This window comes from Simochromis diagramma, unplaced genomic scaffold (assembly GCF_900408965.1).
Source record: "Simochromis diagramma unplaced genomic scaffold, fSimDia1.1 OVJJ01000816.1, whole genome shotgun sequence".
Lineage (NCBI taxonomy): Eukaryota > Metazoa > Chordata > Actinopteri > Cichliformes > Cichlidae > Simochromis > Simochromis diagramma.
Window position 1 is genome coordinate 18,633,486 of NW_024386908.1, and position 17,578 is coordinate 18,651,063.

Here is a 17,578-nt window from a genome sequence, read left to right on the forward strand (position 1 = left end):
GCCCACTAGGAACCAACCATTAATGCGATGCTTGTGATACATGATGATCAAGTCATTTTGCCTCTGGTTTTAGAGTCAGGCAATCCTCCTGCGTGTCTCTCCTTGGTGTTTTTCTGAGAATATCCAGCTGGGAGGAGACGTTGGGGTAAACCCAGAACTTCCTGCAGATCTGACATGGGAGTGCCTCGTGATCTTCTAAGAGGAACTAGAAAACAATGCTAGAGGAAATGACATCCAGAGGACAATGCTCAGCCACTACAACTGTAACCTGACTTTACATGAGCAAAACAAACTGGATGAATGGTTTTAACCTCTTAACATCCACTAGTATAGTTTGTGTTAGCCACACAATAATTAGGCAAATAAAGTGCCACACATTCATTTTGGTCTTGCAGTGTTTTTTTTTAACAGATTTTTCCCCCTTTGAATCTGTAATTAGGAAAAACTATATAACTATAAAAGTATATAAAAGGTGATTGTGAAATAAACTCTGACGCTAACCCTAACCTTAGACAGATTACTGGAAGATGTTATATAAGTCATCTCGTCTGTGAGCAACTTGGGATTCCCCCAGGAAAATGCTGCTTAGTCTGCTGCCCACATGACCCAACTTCAGATAAGAGGAAGACAATGGATGGAAAAGTGGATTTTTTAATGTTGTGGCTGATCCATAATCCATCTAATAGCAGTGGAATACTAGTGTGGACAAAAAGTGAGTGAAATCCCAGGAGACACACTTACTGTAACCTAGTTTTTTCAGCTCAGCTCTTTTGTCTTCTGCCGCTGCATTTCTGTTGTACAAAATGAGCGGAAAATTGTGTTATTATCAATTTGTCATCAGTTCACTGAGTGTTTCTGTGCTCCCTGTTTTCCCAGTAAATAATGGCTCCTAACACCAAAAGAGGAGGTCATATAATATCAGTGTACTGCATCTGTGCTTATTGAAATAACCTGGTGCACTCTCAAACACAGAGCCTGTATTAATGTCCAGCTCTGTCCACTTGCTGGCTTGACAGTTCCCACTGCAATCAGCTTTAAGTTGCAGGGTTTGATTTTCAGCCTCCACTTCAGCTTCCACTTCAGCTCTACCCATCAGAGACGCTGAATCACTTTCCCGTCATTCAAATAACCTTTCATAGAGAGAGAAGGTGGTTGACTGGAGTCCAGAAACACTAAACTGACTGAAGATTATGTTTTCTCTGCTTGTGATTAGCATGGTGAGACCCGAGAAATCCCCCTTTCTGTCTGTTTAAAAAGGCAACAAACACTTCTGAAGCCAAACTCACCGACGAAGCATTTCTGAATAGCCCCGCAGCTGTTGAGGTTTTCACTCCTGTGTGCATTTTTCTTTTTATCTCCACCTGTTCTGAGGGTTTTGAACTGAGACACTCTCATCGGCCGTAACAAAAGAACGCATAGAAAAAGCCAAACTGCATTTTCATGCCTCAGTGCCTGAAATAAAAGCTCAATAAATTAGAGCTTTTCACTGTTGTTTTGACGGATTAACCTTCAAAATGAAGGCAAAGACAAAAGGCGAGCCAACAATGTGACAGCTGTTCAAATATAAATTTGCGACGTGCACTGTTGATGAAAAGCTTGATTACACAGGAGTTTCTAAATGCTACGTGTCCCCAGGATTCATCCTTTTTATGCATCCCATCCACTGCTTTTCTAGAAGTCACGTTTGCTGCCTCTTCATTTGTCTGAAGTTGAGGCAGATGGGAGGTGGGGAGGGGAACGGTTCCCTTTTGGAAACTCCCAAAAAGTGATTATACCATCCGACAGAATAATGAAGTGTTCTCAAAAACACATTTCATTGAACTATTTTTGTAAGTGGCAGTTAAATAAGCTGGCCCCTTATTCCAGCATGGAATCTAAGAAATCTTCATTGTCAAGCTACACTGCTTCTTTCAACAGTATCACGCTTTCTCGCTTGACACAGTGTGCAAGGTTGGAGCCATATTGAGTTTTCCCCAACCTGTTCATGGTCTTATTCTTTTCTGAACTATACCTGCTTCCTTTAGGCTCTACTTTAAAAATGGATGTCATTGCCCGGCTCCAGAGCAGGGTGCCGCCGGTGCGTCGAGCCGCCTGGGGGGCTCTTCAACTGGTGGGGGGGATGGTCACATCTTGCAGGAGCTTTCTTCTCTTCAGGAACTCTCTGCAGGAGGGGGAGATACAGGAGAGGTGGAGGAAGATCTCAGCCTGGGCGTTTACCGTCTTATGTAGTCTGGAAGATGAGTGGATGGTGGGGTGGGTGCAGTTTTCTCTGTGGTGGGGTTGGGTGGACTGTCCAGGGCTCTGTGGAGCCGGGGGGCGCTACTGCACTGGGCCCCGGTCTGATGGGCCTGGGCCCCCTTTCCCTGGCGGGTCGCGAAGGGTGGGAGTGCCTACTGGGGTCAGCGGGGGAGCTGGCCCCAGGGAGGGGTTACCTGCCCCTCCCTTCCTTCCCTCCCCATCTCCAGCTGCCTCCCTCTTCCCGCTCCTCCACAACCACCCACACATGCAGGGCCTTGGAGTAGGGGTATGTCACCAGGGTGCAGAGGAGGCTACCCCCCCCTCTGTCCCCTTCTGGCTGCCTCTGCCTCAATTTTATCCCACAACTTAGACATTCACATTATTCACACTCTCATTACACATACATATAGGATCTTGGGGGTGGGCACAATCACGGAGTCCAAATTACCATCAGGGTGTATACCTCACCCCTGACGTCGTTGCCCACCTCTCAATTTTAAAGACACTTAGTCATTGAGGGCTAGCAGGAGGGACTATGCGCTTACCTGCTGCTCCTTGGCAGGTAGCTCCATGCCCTCCTGGGTTTTAATTGCACCTTAGAACACATATGCATCAACACTACAATGAGCGGGTGGAGGGAGGTTTGGAGTCTTCTCCCACCCCCATTCTCTGCGGCCTGCTGGAGCGGGAGGGCTAGTAGGAGGAGTTGGCCGTCCGACTGCGGTCTGGGGTGTGGGGCCTCCCTGCTGCTGCGGAGTCGGGGTGGTCTGCCTCTCCCCACCGCAGGGAAAAGGGTAACACCACCTGGGTCTGGGTGCAATTCCCCCCTCCAGGGGCAAGGGTACCTAGACCCGGTTTGTAGAGTACGCTTGGGGAGTGTGATCGTGTGTACAGCGTCTCTTTATGTCTGTCTCCACGTTGGTTGAGTGTGGAGTGAGTGCATATGAGAGCATGAGGGTAGGAATGGATGTTTGTGTCTGTGTGTGCCTGTATGTCTGTGTCTATATGTCAGGTTGGGTATCAGACGCCACCTCTCTGGGGACACCTCAGGCCCTCCAAGGTATGGAGGCCTATCTCCACCCACCACCACTTCCCCTGCCGGTGGCGGACTCCCTCAGGTGTCGGTGTGTTGGTGGTTCTTTGTGTCTGGGGGTGGGCGTCCGGGTACACACCGGCTCACTCCTTGGCGGCCGCTTGTCGGGGCCTGGGGCCTGGGGCTCGCTCGGGCCCCTTTGGAGATGGGGTGCCCCCGGCCTCTCGGCCTGGGGCTCGGTCACTCAGGCACAGCTGGGGGCCGGCGGAGCTCACGGGCGCGTCACTGCAACTCCCCCTGGCTTCTGCTCCGCGGCTGCTGGGCGAGCCCTCATCTGGGACTCTCCTCAGCTCTTTCTGGAACAGTGGCGCGGCTGCCCCTCTTTTGGTCTTCCATGGTCTCTTGTGTTCTGGGGGCCTCTGGATGTCTGGAGTTTTGATCTCCTCCATACCCGCTTCACACCCTGGAGGACGGGGCTGTGGCCCCCCCACACTCCCTAGCAGATCATTACATGGAGAAACCTTTGGAATGCAAGCATGCTGATCCACACAGGTATGCACACAGGTGTACACATGGGTATTCACAGACGCGGACTAAAGCTTTCTTGGCTGCTGCCTCAAAGCACACTGTGCGCTGTCTATCTTGCGTGCTGCACAATATCGTTTATTTAGTAACTATTGATATCTATGACTAGCTAGTTTATTGTGATGGTGCTTTGTTTTCTCTATTATTATGTTGCTCTTTGTTGTTTGCTGTCTCCTCTGTTTGTTTGTTTTTTTTCTCCATACAGGTGACCCAGGAGTTTTTTTTTTTTTTTTTTCTCTCTCTTCCCCCCCCTTCTCACCGTCTCTTCTCCCCTTTGGTTTTCTTTCTTTCTCTCCCCCTCTTTCTCTCATTCATTCCCCCTGTCCTATTTATTAAAAAAATAAATAAATAAAAAATTAAAAAAAATTAAAAAAAAAAAAAAAAAAAAAAAAAAAAGACAAAGGATGAACTGAAGCTCTGCCATCACGTAATGTCGCATACTGCTGTTTCTGATGTCATTTAAGAAAAAAAAAAAAAAAAAAAAAAAAAAAAATGGATGTCATTCTATGCAGACGATACTCTATTACGTTTACTAGTAAAGTCCAACAACTTGAAGACCTAGCAATTGGTTTTACATTGTTTAGGGGCCCTAAACATCTGGATGTCCATAAACCTTAACAGCAAAACTGAGGTTCTGTTATTTGTTAGTTCAGACATTGCCTGTGCTCCTGATTGAAACACTATACTGAATCCTTAGTAAAGTACTTTAGTGTGACTTTAGACCAAAATAGACCCGCAGGCTCTCAACGTCCTGAAAGGAAAAGTAAACAACCCTTCTAAAAGTAAAATCAGTAAAAGATAAACTCTAGGCAAATAACTCTAAAAGTCAGTACTGGTATTTAACTTGACTTGAGAGGGCTTGTCGTGTTTTTGTGCAAACAAACTGCCCCTGAACTAAACATCTGCCCTTTATAGTGGATATTTTGGCATCAGAAGCCATAATTCAAACCTTTTATGGAAAGGTCTACAGATATATGACAACATTTCATAATTCACAGAATCCATGTACAAAAAAATAAATTGCAAATATGACCTTAATCTTAATTCAGGTCTGTATTATGTTCCTAATTGGTGTCCGTTTTTAAAGTATTTCTGTCATTGGTTGATACAACCATTTACTCCTGGTACAGGACTTACACAATGCAGCGTACAACACAAAGTCATCTGTTTCTAAAAGGGTTTTAAAACAAGGATCTCAATCTTATTGTTAAGAAATATGTTATTGTAACCCTGGTTAACATAGCTGTCAATAAATAAAAGCCTGTTAGTAAAAACAGTCATAAGAAATATATTACAGGTGATAAATAGTCAATAAATAGATCATAAAGGTTAAAAACTTGCTAATTCATGGTGTTTTTATGTTAATTCAGGTAAGATGGCTAAAATATGTGTTCAGACTCTTATTGTGAAAGGGCACGCTGCAGCGTGACTCCTGTGACCAGCCACACCCAACTGGGTTGTTCCTTCTTTTTGACGCTGTAGAGGGAGAAATGCAGATAGTCCTTGCGGAGCTGCTGACAAGTGAAAAAAATATTCAAAAACAAGCCAGAAGTCTACTTAAAGCCATTTTTGTACTCTGGAGAATGTATTTTGGTCTTTCCAACCTGTCCTTGCCTTAGTGACGTTGTGAACATAACTGAACGGGACTTGGCCATTAAGGTTTGGATTGGGAAATGCCGAGCTAGAATCAAAGTTTGATTCGCTGAGCAAGAAACAAGATGGTGAGCCACCAACAGACTGACTGAACTGTGCTGAGCAGGAAACGGGAAAAACGCCCCCTGCTGGAGGTTGCGCTCTTTCGCTGAAAAAAAAAAACTGGTAGGATTAATCCATACACCTCTGCAAAAGAACAGTGGACTCTCAAAGCACCGGATAAGCATTCAGAGTAATTCTGGGATTAATAGTTAAAGGACACAGAGACAACTTTTCTTTTTTTGTTTGTTTGTTTGTTTAAGGGGTTATTCAGCCTTTTGCTGAATTGTTTTCAGTTTTTTACATTTTTTTGTTCTTTGTAGCTTATTTTCTGGTCTGTGGTCTTTATTACACGCTACACTCATTACTACTCTAGTCGAACCTAGCTGGTCCTAGTGTACTGTAACGACTCCAGAAGTGTTACATTATGATTACCACATTCATGAAGTTCACCACAATTCAGCATTATGGTTCATGTTTCAGTTTTTTCACATTCTCAGAGAAAAGAAAAAATCTGCCCACACATGTTTTAGATAGATGGAATAAAACTGAATAGTTTGTCGATCAATGGCAGTTTTTACCATATCTGATATTTATCAGATGTCTTTTGATGACCTGCAGGTATACACAAATGCTTCCATGCAGTTTCTACAACTGGTTTCTATTCAGGTCTAAATTAATGGTCTTTTATTGGATCTGAACTGCTGTCTTCAAGGGAAAAGTCCTGAGATTTATTTTTTTATATCCACTTTAAAGGCAGATGTCTTCAGCCTTAAAGGAAATATTGTTTCTATTTTCTCTGTACAGATCCTACCCTGCACTAGACTTTGAAAAATGAAGGTAGAGAGGAGCCCAGCTTGTTAAATGTTATACCAGAGGACCTTAACCAAATGGCAATATGAGACAAGTTAGGAGTATAAATCCTCTCATTAACTAAAATGCCAAACAGCAGACGATCTAGTAAAGTTCTAGTATTGCCCTTTCATAAATCTGACGGAGAAGTAGAGCTAATAAAAAAAGGTTAAAATCAATTCAGCAAATAGATCTTCAAACACCTGGAAAATGTAGACAGGTTCAGTTTTTTTCTTTCCATCTCTCATTGCTTCTTCCATTTTGTTTCATCCCTCTTCTCTTCCCATTCTTCCCTCCATCTCAGCCGCTCTGAAAATCAGACTTTCACACCTGAGTGAGCAAAACGTTTCTGCTACATATCGGCAGTCAAAGTATATTTTCCCTGGTAAAAGCGCAGCTCCTTGTTATCTTTGTGCTTGCTTTTGTAAATGTTAATGGGTCCTTCAGGTAATACTCAGTGGGAGCAGGAGCAGCTTTTGTGTTGCTCACAGTGACTGTTTTCCTCCACTCTTCCCTGCAGAGTGCTCTGTTATGTAATGTCTCCTCGGGTTGGTCCTCAGGTTTCTTTCAGGACCGATCTGATCAAGGATATTCTGTGCTTCTCCGATTTAGGCTCGACTTTTGGGAAAAAGTAGAAATTGTTTGTTCGATTAGAGCAGCAGGAGACTTTGTCCTGAAATAACTTGGGGTCAACACTTTGATCATTTCCAGTTTTTGTCCTGAGTGGAGCCACTGTCCTCCCACACAGAACAATGCTGAGGCTACATTCTTCATCTGGAAGTAGAAGTGAGGTCTAAAAATGCTTTGGTTCCTGAAGACCACAGGAAGAGTCAGATAAGAATTGATTAATAGTAAGAGTTTACACACAAACACTGAATTTTCTCTGTCACCAGCCGGTTGATGAACATTAACTGCCCAATGATAAGGCATAGAGTCCATCTATTTCAAAGAGAATCTAAATCTTTGTGAATCCCGTAACAGGTGTATTTTTCTATTAACTCTGAGGTGTCAAATGGGTTTCATTTATTGCAGCTTGTTGATGGATACCAAAAGTATTAGAGACAATCCCAAATGAATTCCAACTTGTGCCTCCAGTTCTTGTTTCAGTAATTAAAGACCAATGCTGTACAATCATCCCACCGTGGAAAAAGAACAGTTCAACGAAATCATTAAAAACAAATTACCATGAGATATGCATGACCACAGCTGTATTTATGGCAGTTTAGGCAAATATGTAAATATGGTATATGTCATTGATACATTAAGGTGAAGACCATAGAAAGCCTTCAGTTTTTCTCAGTACATTTGAAATTGATGAGCTGTCATGTGATGAATACCAACCAAATTCCATTAAAAAAGGCCTTTTTTTTTTTTTGACACTGTAATTTTTATTGATAGTTTTGTCACAGTTTAAACACAAACATGTATTGCATTACAGGAGAAATAACCATGCAAGCACACAGTCAAAACAAACAGAACTAAAGCGAACAAAAGGTGTGGGTGCCAATTCTAATCAACTACCGTATGCATGCCTGCCTTTACTCCGCAGCATACATACTCCAGCTTATATACGTACTTTTATACGGGCATGCATCAATAGATATACAGAGTTATAGACCTTAAATGTGTTGTTCGTTCATTAATTTTCCTTGGTGCCATATAATGTCCACTTCTCCCACTTAGCAACAAAAATATCTTCCTTTAATCTGAGAATGTAAGTCATTTTTTCCATTGCATAGATTTCTCCAACAATATTTAACCAGTCTTTTGAAGAAGGCGGATCCAGTTTGTACCAGTTTCTTGTTATAGCTTTCTTTGCAGCTATCAATAGGATTTTTGTCAAATACAAGTCGTCGTACATAACATACTCTCTAATATTCCCAAGATATACAGTTTTAAAATTGTGTGGTAATTGATAGCCCAAGATATTGCCTATTACAAGAGTCACGTTCTTCCAAAAATTATGCAGTTTCAGGCACTCCCAAAACACGTGCGTATGGTGTGCTTCCATGTTACCACATCTTCTCCAGCATGGCAAACTGTCTTGAGTCTGTTTACTTTTGATTTTTGGTGTAATAAAGAATCGAGTAAGGTGTTTCCATCCAAATTCTCTCCAGCATCTTGAGTTAGTCGTTGTGTTGGGTCTCAGTCGTTGGGTTTCACACATATCTAACCATTCCTCAGTTGAGATATCAGTTTTTATTTCCTGCTCCCATTTCTTTTTTATGTATTCAGTTGATGTTGCCGTGTTCTCTCTTAGATTTTTATATAGTACAGAAATTTCCTTGAATTGGAGGCCCCTGTATGATTTAATTACGCAATTCAGGATGCCATAAGACGTACGCGAACTTCGTACTTCCTTTGAAAAGTAGTCTCTGAGTTGCAGGTACCGGTAAAAATCGGTTTTCTCTAGACTATACCGATCTTTTAAATCTTGGAAACTCATCAAATGGCCATCTTTCATTACTGTACAAATCGCTGTTATTCCTTTTTGTTCCCACTTCCTGAATCCTGAGTCGTGAGCACTTGGTATATCACCAACAACATAGGCAGCCCAGTTTAACATCTTAACCTCCCTTTCCAACTTACTTTGTTTAACTAGGCCAAACCATATCTCTAGAGTGTGGGATGTTATAGGATCAAGGAAATGCTGTAAGGTTTTCTTAAGTTGCTCATTTCCAAGAAATGTCTGGGCTGGGACATCCTGTACTTTTATTTCAATATCTTTCCATTTAGCATTAAAGTTCTGATCACACCACTTTATCGCTGGTCTGGTTTGGGCCGCATGGTAGTAATCTTTTAGATTAGGGAGTCCCACACCACCTTGCTTCCTAGATAGTTGTAATGTTGTGTATTTTATTCTAGGCCTTTTACCGTTCCATACAAATCTAGAGATTAGCCTATCCCAGTCCTTGAATTTTTCCACTGGGATCTTAACTGGCAGAGATTGGAAAAGGTACAATAACCGTGGGAGGATACTCATTTTTATTGTTGTGATTCTTGCACTAAAGTCTAGTGTAAGAGTTGACCATCGGTTTAGATCGTGTTTAATTTGAGTGGTCAGTCTATCATAATTTGTTTTAAAAAGGTCACTCAATTGTTTAGTCACAGTTACACCCAAGTATTTCATTTGTTTTGCAGTCCAGTTCAGTTTAAACTTATTTTTAACCTCTTCGGATGGCAAATAGTTGAAAGCCAGTATCTGAGTTTTGGTCACATTAATTTTGTACCCCGAATGTTCAGCAAAGATATTAATTACATTAAACATCGGAATTAAAGTTTGGTTTGGATTTTCTAGGTAGAGTATGATATCATCTGCAAATAAGCTGATGATATGGTCTTCCCCTTTAATACTTATTCCTCTCACCTCCTCACTTTGTCGGATGGCCTGTGCCAGGGGTTCAATATATAGAGTGAAGAGAAGAGGTGAGAGGCAACAACCCTGACGGGTACCCCTCTCGAGAGAGATTTGCTCCGTTAAGCTGTCATTGATTCTAATTCGAGCCGTAGGAGATTGGTAAATAAATTTGATACACATCACAGCACCGTCATTAAAACCAAACCTTTCAAGCACGGCATATAGGAAGTTCCAATCTACACTGTCGAAAGCCTTCTCTGCATCCAGGCTTACTAGGGCCGCACTGCCCTTTTTTGTTTGTATCGAATTAACTATCTGGAGGGTCCTTCTTATACTATCTTGAGTTCTACGTCCTGAGATAAAGCCAGTTTGGTCTTCATTAATTAAGTCTGTCATAATTGCTCCATATCGCTTAGCGATTATAGATGTGTATATTTTGTAGTCCACATTAAGAACCGATATGGGTCTGTAATTGTTACAATATTCGGTGTCTTTTCCCTCTTTAGGGATTACTGAGATAATCGCCTCTCTCCATGAGGGAGGGGTTACACCCTCCGCAAGGGTATGATTGAATGATGATTGAAGCATTGGTATCAACTCCTCCTTAAAGTTCTTGTACCACTCTGAGGGAAACCCATCGGCCCCCGGTGATTTATTAGCTTTAAGTCTTGAAATTGCTCTAGATATTTCTTCATGACTGATGGGGGCAGTCAGTTTGCTGTTTTGCTGCGTACCAATACGTGGTAAGTCTAGGGAGTTAAGAAAAGCAGTTTTCTCGTCTTTATTTGAGGAACATGGTTGTTTATACAAGTTTTCGTAATATTTCTTAAATGTGTCTTCTATTGCTTCCTGGCTATACTGCAAGTTATTTGTAGATGGGTCTCTAATCTTGTGAATTGTATTAGCAGCTTGCTGCTGTCTAAGACACCGTGCTATCAGTCTCGCTTCCTTTGGGCCGTTCTCATAATAATCCTGTTTCAAAAATCTAAGTTTTTTTCCACTTCTTCAGTCAATATATTGTCAATTTCCTTTTTTAGTGTTTTGATTCTGTCTTGGAGCTGAACATTCCGAGTTGTTCGGTATAATATTTCTGTGTTTTTCAATTCCTCCACCTGGCTTAGGTACAGGGCCTTCCTCATTTGGTGTTGTTTTGAAGTTATAGCAATAAGCTTCCCTCTGAGTACAGCTTTGAATGCATCCCAAAACACAGTTGGGCTAATTTCTTCAGTGGAATTTTCCTCTATGTATTGCTTTATATCTTTCTTGATTTGGTCTTTCGTTTCTTTTTTATTCAGACAGCTCAGATTTAACCTCCAACAGGTATTTCTACGCCTACTATTTAGATTTAGCTTTAAATGAATGGCACAATGATCAGAAATATCTGCCACTCCAATTGTGCATTCAGTTACTCTGTGTAGATCCCATCTGTTCATTAAGACATAGTCAATTCTTGAGTAAGTGTTGTGAGTCTTTGAGTAGTGTGTATACTCCTTATCCAGCGGGTGGTGTTCCCTCCATACATCTACCATTCCATGCTCCTTCATAAAGGTATTAACCATTCTCGCCAGGCTGTTTTTGCTTCTATTTGTGCTTGTTGTATCAATTCTATGATCGAATACCACATTAAAGTCTCCTGCACACAGCACAGTCCCTTCAGATTCTGAAATGACTGTAGTAAGTAGAGTCTTCACATTTTGTTGGTTGCTCTCAGGGGGAATATAGAGATTGATTAGTGTCACCACCTCCCCTTCTAGTTTACCTCTTACAATAATGTATCTCCCCTCACTGTCCCGAATTTCTTTAGAACATTCAAAATTAACTGAATTTTTAATAAGTATTGTTACCCTCCTTTTACGACTTTTCTTGCAAGTACTATAGTAAGAATTTCTGTACCCAAATTTCTTCAATTTATCATGCTCTTCCTGCGACAGATGCGTTTCCTGTAGCTATATTACATTGGCATTAAGCTTTCTCATTTTAAGTATCACTTTACTTCTTTTAATTGGGTTATTCATCCCATTGACATTCATTGACACCAGCGTTATATTCCTCATCTTTTCACTGTTAAGTTTTGCTTTATTTTTGGCTTATCACTATCATAGCATCCCACACTAACTCTAAGAACTTAAAAGGCCTTTTTTACTCAAAAAAACATTTTAAATCCAACGAGTGTATCAGCAGTCTACATTTTGACATCTGAAAGTTAAGTATAATTTTAGTTGACAGCTGGAAAACTGATAAAAAGCTCAGATGTACTTTCACGGCCCTCTTGTATAATTCAGAAAGACTGAATGTTCCTCTGTAGTGAGAAGAGCGTCTGTGTTTCCAGCTGACAGCGATCACAGTCTGGCTGTTTTACACACCGAGTGATCAGAATAAAATAATTTGGAAAAAAAAATTAGCTTGACGTCCTGAATTTCAAATTCTGTTTCAGAGGCTGAAAGAGAAGGAAAAAAGCACAGCAAGTTGTCGAGTGAAGGCTAAGTGAGAAGCACGTTTTTACTTGTGCTGACAGTTTGCCTTCAGCCTACATACACACTTCCACCTTGTTACAATAGAACTGGCCTAAAGCCAATTAATCAGGCACTTCAGATATTGCCGTTATTATTGGAGGAGTCAGGAGGGGAACACCGGGTTAGTTTTCCTGGACTTGAGGTCAGAAAGGGGTCTTCGTACCTTTAAATTTTTTTTCTTTTCTTTGGTGATTATTCTTTAATCACGTTGTTGTGTTTTGTTACTCAAGTACTTGTCCAGCATTTAATTCATTTATTTATTTTTTATTCTGTTTAGTTTTCTTTCAGTTTATATCAAGTAGTTGAGTTCTAGTTAATTTTTTCACTAGTTTCAGTATTAAATTCTCTAGTGTATTTATCCATAGGTTTGATAACATATAGACTTTATACTCAGACAACTTTGAATTAAACCTATGGGAGAGTTCTGCAACAGCAAAGGTGGCAGCAGAGGCATAACTTCCAAAGGTAAAAATTCAACTGGTGATTCTATACATGCATATTCAAAATGACTAAAAACAGCCATGAAGAGACTCAAAATAAGCCCAAAGAGAGAAAAATGGCTTCCTCCTCCACTACTGACAGGGCGCCTCAGCTGCTTTCACTGCAGCCAATAGCTGCAGGATGTGAGCGCTGTTTGAATCACGGCAGCAGAAAAGCTAATTCACTTCTTCTTCAGACCTGCAAACATGACTCAAGGTTTGCAATGTTGTGGCATGAATGTGAGCCAGTGAGGAGTGTTTTTTATGCTCTTTATAGACTGAGATATATAAAAAAAGACTTCATTGACCTTAAATATGCTGGAGGAACCTAAATGAAGAGGTGGATGAACCAGCAGAAACGGGGTCCTATATTAGACTGAAAATGAATGAGTGTCTGGAAGTGTTTTAAAATATCACACTTGTCCTTTTTTTCTTGTTTTAGTCCTTTTACTACAAATCCTGTCCTGAAGCAAACAGCGATGTAACAGCATCAAGTCTTCAGATCGACAGTTTCTCAACACACACGTCTGAAAACTGATAGATGATCCAGGATAAATAAAAAATAAAAGACTCACTCCATGCAGTTACAGGCTTTTATCCAGGCAAATTACTCAGTTGTTGAATCAGTTGTTGATGCAAATAACTAATTTACTTAAATGCTTCCAGATTTTAGGTTCAGAATATAATGTCAGTGCTCCATAAATGTATGTTCAGTCATAATAAGACAAGCCATCTTCTTACATCATTTTCTCAGGTGCTATGATACTGGCCTAAGATTGAAAACACACTTTCATCTGGATATTTGTTTGCTTGAAGCGGCTCTAATTGTTTTTCATGTAAAATCCACAAAGCTCAGTTAGAAGATTAAGAAAAGACCACATAATGTCCTAAAATCACTGCAATGTAGAATACTGCTCAAATGTCTTGAACCACCACTAATGTCTTTATAATTTGCTTTTAGGAAGTGTGACTTGTAATGTTTTTAAAGTGCTCTTGAGTAATAGTTGTTCAGAGTTTCTTAAGGACATTGGCTGCTTTTTCATTGATTTTCAGTGTAGTCCTTGAACCTGACAATTTTCAGAGGACTAATAGTGGGAAACTTGGTATATCTCAGCATTGAGTGCAGTGTTCAAGTGGAAACTGTAAGAGAGGAGAATACAGAGGAAGTACCAGGCCCAAAAACTATCTACAGCAGACAATCATTACCTTAAAGTCATGTGTAAGAAATAAGAAAAAACTGAAGTTGATCCATCTACTGTTTACTGAAGTCTCATTGGACATGGTCTCAGTGGAAAGCAGCTATCAAGAAACCCTTCTTGAATAAAGGAAACAGGGAGAGGAATTCCAGAAGGAGGTCCAACAGTGAGCGTTTACAGCCATCTGTAAAAGATGGTGGAGGCTCTGTTATGGTCTGGCTGCATTTGAGCCAGTGGTGTTGAAGATCTTGACAAAAAGGGATGGAATTATGAAGAAAGTACCAATAGATTCATTTTTCAGCATAACAATGATTCCAAACAGACTAATGTAATAAAGGCATATCTGGACAGAAAAGCAAACAGTTGAACAATATCATTCATGGACTGGCCTCCCCAAAGCCTGGACCTCAACATTTTGAAGAAGTGTGGGATCAGAATAAACGGCAGAAACATCCAAAGAAGAGCTTTGAATGTCCTTCAAGAAGCCAGCAGAACTGTTCATGAAGACTATTTTAAAAAAATTACAGAAAGCTGGCTCAGACAGTTCAAACTGTGCTGAAGAATAAAGGTGATCATATCAAATATTGACTGTCAAGTTTGTTAGAATGTTACAAACTCGATTTCTGTATGCTCTCAATATATTGTGTTTCTAGCAAAATGAGTGGTGGCTCAAGTCTTTTGCACAGCACTATAAAACCGCTAAAAACAACAAAATGACCTCAGAAAAACTAAATATGTCTCTAAAAGAATGAAATGACCAAAACCAAACTGACTAAATGACAAATGACTAAGTAGCCTCACAAAAAAACACCCCCCAAAAAATTACCACAAAAAGACTACAATGACTAAAATCAGAGTCAAAGCACAAAAAATAGCCAACAGTGAGAACAAAAAGATTAAAAACAGTCATAAAACAACTAATATTGACTCCAGAGACAAAACAAATGACTAAAAGAAGACTCCAAATGGACTCAAACGGCAAAAATGACTTAAAACAAACTCAAAACAGTCTCATAACAGCTGAAAGTGACAACAAAGAGTCAGAAATGGCTAAAAGCAAATCCATCATCGCTTCAAGTGCAGAGAGGAAACCTAGTAATATCAAGATAGATTTACTCACCTATCGTCAAGAGTCCCATCAAACTTTTCCACGGTCCTTTACTGAGTTCGACTGGTCTCTTCTGGTCTTTCCTGATTCTGTTTTGGTCTGGGTTACTGGTCTGGTGATTTCTTTGGTTTCTGGTCCTGGGGCAGCCTGGTGCAGCCTGGGGTGCCTGCTTCCTGTGTCTCTGAAAGGTTTTGATTGGATGAAGATGTGGTGTAATCCTGTAGTAGCAGTAGGATGGGTGCTTTCTGCAGCAGATGGAGACCTTTATATTGTAGTGCCTTTTGTTGAACCCTTCAAACTATGAAAGATTTTGTGTTGTAATACTGTAGTTAAAGTGTAGTAATCCTGCAGGGAAGTGAGAGGTCTCAGGGTTTCAGATTGTGTTCTGGGAGCTGCCCTGCCCATCCTGTAGAAAGGGAGGAAGAGAGTGAGGAAGAGCGAGAGGAAGACGGGTGGGAGGTAAAGGCGAGGGAGGCCAGGATATAGAGGGGGTAAAAGAAGGAGAAAAAACATGTTAGGAGATGGTGGAGCAGTGTGAATCAGAAGTGGGTCAGACACAGCTGCATTTCACGGAGGCCATTTCAGGTTCACTTAGTTACACAATATGAAGTTGTTAGCATGGCAACAAGGCTGCAAACCTTTTTTTCCTTATCCACTGCCATGCTGGCAGAATTATGTAAAGTTTTACATATTGATTTATTTCTCAGTTTCTATTCTAAGCCGAGTACAAAGAAACGTGAACTGGCTGAAGGCCTCACTGCAGCAGCTGAAGCTCGTACATGCTAGCAGGGTTGATTAGCTGCTAGCATGTACGAGCGAGCCAGTGTATGGACTGCAAACTGACACTCAAAGATAACCTTGAACCATGAGACTTAGCATCAGGGAGCCAGTCGCCAATTATTTTACTCATTAAGTATTTCTTTATTACATTTGTTAAGTAAATTCTGTTTTATTTTTCTATATTACGTTTATAGAGCTATTTTACCATACAAAATGAACTCCATTTTTTTCCTGTAAAGTTTTAACTTATTCTGCTTTTTAAAGTCTTTGGATTTAGAGCTAATTTAACTAGTTTCAGAAAGATGATGAACTGCAGAACTGCACCAAGACCCAGCAAGGATTATTTTGAACTATAAGTCAAGCATGGTACTCTAGTAGAGTCCAAGAATAAAAATATGAAGCTGGAAATGAGCAAAAGGTTATTTCAACTTACACTTGTCCTTCTATTTTATTAACCAGCAATCCAACAGTTGCTTTAATTCGGTTTATTCGATTAATTTGGCTACATGCACTGTTGGGGAGTAACGTAATACATGTACCGGCGTTACGTATTTAAGATACAAAATATGAGTAACTGTATTCCGTTACAGTTACCGTTTCAAAAGGTAACTGTACCAATAGATTCATTTTTCAGCATAACAAGGTGGTATTCAGAATACAGTTACTTTGTTGAAATAAATGGATTACATAGCGGTCTTTTCTTGTTTCATATGTTAAGCTATGCTCTCTCTATTTTTGGTAACTCCACGCTGGTGGAAACCCAAACAACACATGCATGCCTTACCCAATGTCCACCTACTGCTACTCATTTTATATTAAGATTTAAAAATCTAGTTGGTATTGGTATGGTGAGTAGCCTTCAGTAATAGTAATGAATCACACAGCAATAGTACATTCATGTAGTTGTAAAAAGCATGATAATACATTAAGCAATCCAAAGTATTCAGAATACGTTACTCTCACTGAGTAACGTATTCTGAATACGTTACAAAATACATTTTGGGGCATGTATTCTGTAATCTGTAGTGGAATACATTTTAAAAGTAACCTTCCCAACACCAGACACGTGCCAGTTTGACTTGTGTTGATCTGGAATTGAGAGCTGAATACAGACACCAGAATGGCTGGTTTACCGGAATTTCTTATGCCTGATCATGATAGTGCTGGCAGGAAATCTCTATTCCCGTATCCAACAAACCTAACAAACTGTCCTGCAAACTCTTCTGTGATTCTACCATATATTACAGGTTATTCACCCTGATACTTTAAAAGCTTATGTTGTCTCCACTAGTCTGTTCATATATATAGTCTCCAATGTGTCCTGACTGATGCAGCCACCAAGATTAGGCTTTCTTTTATTTATGTATTTTTTACAATTATTTTATGCATTGCCAGCTTTAACTTATCAATGGTGGCAGAGTGCTTGAGATTCAGATACGAAAGACCAACAACATATGAAGATCAACATCTGACTCAAATTTGGCCCTACAATAAAGACCAAAGTTATGCATGACCAAATCTGAAAAACAGACTGAGTGGGAGTAACCTCTGGTAGCCTGTTAGCTTATGGTAGCCTACTTGCAGGCAGTTGGTGGCTTGCTAATTGCTAACAGCATGCTAGCCAGCTGGTCTGTGTGGGTCTGTCTGTAAAACCGGAATGTTTCCACAGCAACGCAGACAGCAGGAGGACATGTTGCAAACAAGAACACAATTTAAAACAAGTATAGACAAAGATTAGAAGGAC

At 40.5% G+C, this 17,578-nt stretch overlaps 1 protein-coding gene across 8 annotated transcripts in view; it reads right to left on the reverse strand.

The window, feature by feature from the left end:
• Window positions 1–17,578, reverse strand: part of shank3b (SH3 and multiple ankyrin repeat domains 3b) — a 65,930-nt gene that overhangs the window by 39,234 nt on the left and 9,118 nt on the right. For all 8 annotated transcript variants that reach the window (XM_040035905.1, XM_040035906.1, XM_040035904.1 and 5 more), the window contains exon 2: window positions 15,067–15,460. The gene's annotated coding sequence lies outside the window, so the exon portion shown is untranslated. The remainder of the gene's footprint in view (window positions 1–15,066; window positions 15,461–17,578) is intronic.